This window comes from Coffea arabica, chromosome 1e, assembly GCF_036785885.1.
Source record: "Coffea arabica cultivar ET-39 chromosome 1e, Coffea Arabica ET-39 HiFi, whole genome shotgun sequence".
Lineage (NCBI taxonomy): Eukaryota > Viridiplantae > Streptophyta > Magnoliopsida > Gentianales > Rubiaceae > Coffea > Coffea arabica.
The window spans coordinates 55,612,468-55,617,819 of NC_092311.1; the positions used below are offsets into that span (position 1 = coordinate 55,612,468).

A 5,352-nucleotide genomic window follows, 5' to 3' on the forward strand; every position below is an offset into this window, starting at 1 on the left:
CATTATAAATAATTTTTTACCAAAACTTATAATCCATTTGGATTCCTATTTTTTGAAGTTTTTATGAAAACAATATATTGTAATAATTTGATATATGTGAAATTAAAAAATATATTCGTAAAAAAATATTTTAAAAAAATTTCAATAAAAATGGCATTTTTCTTTGAGACTACATAAAAAATGACATTTCCAATGAGATCTCAGTCTTTCGAAGATATCCCTATGATACTAGAGCTCATGCCCTCTTGAGTATGTTATTCGATTTTTAATTAGTTTATTCTCCAGCAGCAAATGCTAGTTATAATATGAATTCCAACAATGCTAACTTATTAAACACATAGACTAAGGGTGGACGCTCGGGATCCACGTCGGACGTGGTCGTCCTCCACGTGGCAACATGGGATTGGTTTGATGGTGATGTGGCACAAATTGATTGGTTTTAAATTTGCCTTGGTTGCACCTGATTTTTCCTTCCCCCTCGTTCGTCCCCGTCTTTCCTTCCTCCTGTTTATTGCTACTGTGTTAGTCTGCAGGCGTTCGGTGGAAGTCATCACCTCCTTTCTACCCACTCCAACCTGCTTCCTTGGCCAGTCCACTCCAAAATGACTGTGTATTCAGGAGTCGTACATTTCCTCCACGCCTTCTTTCTGTTCCTTCCTTCCCGAAGATTAGGTGGTTGTGATGATGAAACTTGTTGCTTGTCCCCGTTACATTGGTATGTGCCTGTCCTCCTTATACTTTTTAAGGTTCTTGTTTCTTTCTTTGCAGAACTTCTCTAGCCCTCATTTTTTTTTCTTTTTTTTTTCCTTTTTTTAAAAATGGGTTGTAGTTGTCTTATTTACATATTTCTGATGTTGCAGGTGACAAATTGGAAATTACCTCCGGTGACCTGATGAGATCTTGCAAGCTTTTTGTTTCCCTTTCTAAACTGCATTATGTATGCTTGAAAGTTTTGATTCTTCTAATTCCTCCACTTTCTTATGCCCGAGTTCTTTTATACTTTTTTTTGCTTTCTGAAGAAACCGTGTTGTGGATTTTTCTGTTTTTTCCCAATACAGCAAGGGATCAATGAGAAAGGAGGCATCTTTTTCAGGTTTGAGGTTATGTTTAATAGTTTTTATCAATGATTTTTTAAATCGATAGCCTGTTGTTGTTTTTTTGCTTGAACTATTTTTATTTGTTGGTAGCCTTCTTGATTTTCAGGTTTAGAAGAGATTTTTGCAATTTTTTGGGATGAAAATAGCTTCGATTAGTAGGAAAATTGCCTCAGTGAGTTTCTTGCTACATATTTATGTGTGTTGGACTATTGTTATCTAAGCGCTTTTGTAACGTTGTCTTTTTTATGAACTGACTTCAAGTTTTTTCTCTCATTTTTTTATAAATGCTGCTGGTATATGCTTTTACCGTTGCGGTGAGTTCATTTTAAACTTCCTGCCTTTTTCTTTCTGTTTTAGTTTTTCTTTCTATTCTTGTGATTGCCTGTTTTACATCCGTATGGTATGCCTTTCTTTGTAGAATTCGTTGGCCTTTTGATTCTTGCGAGGAGCCTTCTTTAAAGCTAATCCTTTGTCATTTGTTGGAACAGGATTTCTATTGCAGTTCAAATGCTTGTTTATTTATCTTCTTATTAGGATAGTTGTACCTTTGTAAACCACCGCCTCCGCCTATATTATTTGTCCTTTAATTTTTGTTGCTTTTTCTGAACCACACGATTTGTCTTTTGCTTGATGGGCTCGAGACCATAAAATGTTCCATCTTTCTCTTCCTCTTTCTCTCTTCTCTTTTCATTTATTCTTCTCTTTTACCCCTCATTGCTTTTCTTCCACCGGGACAAGCCAACAATAGTCCAACTGTCGAATGTCCACTTGTTTGAGTTCAATTTTTTTTCCATATATCATGTCTATCTGTTCGATTTATATTACAGCAAGAGAAATGGGACAAAGAAAAACGTAAGCCATGAAAAAAAGAAGCAAAAAGGGAGAAAATGGATCTTCATCAGAACATGTATATTTTTGTTTTTACTTTTTTTTTGTGAAATTTAAGCTGGTTCTATGAGTCTTTTCATTTAATTTTTTCCCCTGATCAGAGAAAGAAGATGAGAAGAAGAATAAGTAGATGAAAAGAAAAATATGGCTCTTCATCCTCATCGGCTCTGTAAGTTTATTTTTATTTTAATTTAATCAGTTTTTGTAAGGTTTTATTTTAGTTTAAAATACATTTTAATCTGATTTTTTGAAATGAAAATAAGGAGGTGAAGCAGATGAAGGGAAATAACGGATCTCTGGTTTGAATCAGTACTGTACATTTTTTCTTTTACTTTTTTTTTGTAACTTAAGCAGTTTTTCTGAGTTTTTTTTTCTTCTTTGCCTCTTTTTAAAATCTGATTTTCTATTATTGAATCTAAAGCAAGAAATAAAGAAGAAATCATAACATTTCACAGTCTTAAGTGATTTTTTGTTAATTTGTGTAAGTACGATCAGTGTTTGTGGATTGATTATTAGAATAATTGAAAAATTGGATTTTGATGAACTCATTGTAAATGGTAAGAGCTTGAAAGTAATTGATCAGAGAATGCTTAGGATCACATCGGATTGTTTTTGCTTTGAGTTTTCACTTTTCTCTGGTTTATTCATTGTGCAATTATTTATTATACTGACAATAAGATTTGGTTTTGATGAGACTGTTTGAGGATTCTAATAGCTTACAAGCAAATGATAAAGGTAGACAGCTTAATCATTTATACTTTTTGGTTTGGGGTTTCATTTCAATTTGTGGGAATTAAATACTAAAGGAGCTACATTTTGGGATATGAATGTTAATTATCATTGGATTTGCTAAAATTAGCGCTTATGGTGTACATTTAAAGCTTAAAGTAATGCAATTACCTTGGACACTCATGATTTATCTAAAATAGAAAGAGAAAAATATGCCACATACTCATTTATCCAAATCTGTTTACTGAAACTTATATGCAAAATCCCACCTTTTTGTCAGAAAAACTACCAAAAAATCTCAGGACAAGAAATGTATGAAGACTTTTGTTAGAAGGCTGGATGGGCTTTAAGTTTAACCGCCCTTGTGGAAGTGGGATCATCAATTGTAGCTGAGATTTAATCTTTAGTGAGTTATTCTTTGTAGTTCACTGAACCTTCGAATGTTCTCTCCTTAATTATCTCCGCTGTTCATGTCTCCAGTCTGGTTAAATGGTAACATTAATTACAATTTATCTCTCATTTAGGGAGTGTGCATGCTTGTGTGTGGAAGTTCTGATGGGTTTTATACATATTTTTTGTGTTGAAGGATCACTGCTATGGCTTTGGTTTGGCCATTTGGGGAAAAATCTGGGACTTCTAGAAGAAATTTTTTTTTTTATTGATTAGAGAAAAAAATGTATATCGTGCTCATTATGCTTTCTGTGTAAATCTTCCCAATAATAGGAACGTTCTTTCCAATAAATTTAAAACCAAGTTTGAATGATGTTACAGGCCTGACCATTGTGAGAGGAGTCCAGGGTTCTCTGACATTATTTTATGCTATGTCTTTATAACAAAGGTAGCTAGCATTGAATTGGGGGTCGAGTTAATTGAGGCCTCTCTGCATGCTGGCCTGTCATTTCCTAATGATCTACATTTCGATATTGTTACTTTATATTAGAGATCAATAATTGTAGAAAGCAAGCTTTAAGTTATGTTCGGCCTGCAATCTCTGTATTGCTATATGTTTCCTCTATCTACTGACAATCTATTGTTAAAGGAGATGGTGGGTATGTGTAAGTTTCCTCTAGAAGGTATTAGGTGTGATGTCAAAAGCCGTGAACCTACTTGAAATTGATCAAAACATGATTCAGGGATAACAATAAAACATATTTTCAAGCTCCTTTTCCATCATTTATATTGTCATTGGTCTTCATTCTCCATCTTCTATACTTTTGTGCTACTCCATTTATCAACTTTTTAGTTATATCTGTGTGTATTGAAAAATAGTGGACTACTTCTCACATTCGTTTCGCTTCTATAATTTGGTGGAAATAAATAACAAAGATTGTTCTTTTTGGAAAATGGAATTGTATGCTAAATGAAGTTCATTTAGTTGTCTTTCAACTACTGATTGATTTTAATCATGATTTTCTGATTTGCTGGACAATTTAAGACCACCAGTTTTGCATAATAATAAAAGTAGTTAGAAGTTAGGGCAGTAGTTAGAAGTTTTTAAAATCAAAACAAGGAGGAATTAGCACCATCATTGGTTAAGCTTACCATTACTTTGGGTAGAATAATTTCAAAATGCATTACACTTTGAATGTGTCTGCAGATCTAAGTTTTATTTGATTGAACTCTTCCACTGATGATGCATTATCCTGCCGGGTATATTTATTCTTGTTGGCTTTGGTTAAGATTGTCATTATTGCTTTTTTTATTCTCGAGACATTTTCTTTTTCTTTTGTTTAGAAACATTAAAATTACCTCTTGTACACTTGAAGTGTAAAGATGCTAATGGATTATTTGCATCAATATCATCAAGAAATTTTGTCAAATCTCATTGTTTTTGGTTTTTTTTGAGGTATTGTCTTAATCTTTTTATGTGTGACCTTTTAATCATTTGCTATGTTGCAATGCATGTGTGATCTTTTCATCCTTTGTACACTTCCCTGCAAATTGGAAAATAGGCCAGCAGTGGAGAAAGAGTCCATATGTCAGTTCATTTTTTGTCATATTGCCATTTTCAGAAAATAGTGTCTGTGGGAATAATTTTGTTTTCAGATACATGTATTGCAAGATTCTTTTCTTTTCCTCATTTTTTGTTTGGATTATAATTAATTTGGAGTCATTTGGACAGATGAACGATTCTATGTTTATTGATGATGGAGAAGCTATTGATCTGCCTGATGGCCTTGTTCAATTTCGGATGAATTTGGTGGAACTTTTCGTTGATATCTGTCAGATTCTAGGCTATCTCGAGCTACCGTGTTCAGCATTATAACTTCATACTTTTTGGATGCTCTTCTAGGCATTGATCAGCTTAGCTTCAACAACCTAAATATTCAAGCCTAAAATTGAATTTGTTTGATTTTCATATTTAGAATACCTGTAGAACTAGAACCTCTTTTGGATGACTATTGAATATTTATAACAAAACTGTATTGCTCAAATAATTTTACTCTGTTTAGTAGTTCACTAATTTTCATTCTCACCAACATTACTAGCCAAACATTAACTGGGCATGTGTGCGCGGTGTCACCACCTAGTTCATTAGTAAAGCTATAGTCCACGACGGTGCTACCATAAAGAAATTTAAACCTCAAACCTGGGGGTGTAGTTATCCAATAAAGAGACCTCTCTATCATATGACCAT

The 5,352-nt window shown here is 33.4% G+C and overlaps 1 long non-coding RNA gene across 1 annotated transcript; it reads left to right on the plus strand.

Moving 5' to 3' along the window:
* The first annotated feature begins 354 nt into the window (after nt 1-354).
* Nucleotides 355-5,152, plus strand: LOC140014802 (uncharacterized). The gene is made up of 6 exons (XR_011821496.1): nt 355-715; nt 861-937; nt 1,059-1,093; nt 1,204-2,004; nt 2,087-2,154; nt 4,837-5,152. It is a non-coding gene; the product is annotated as an uncharacterized lncRNA (long non-coding RNA).
* Nucleotides 5,153-5,352: the final 200 nt, after the last annotated feature.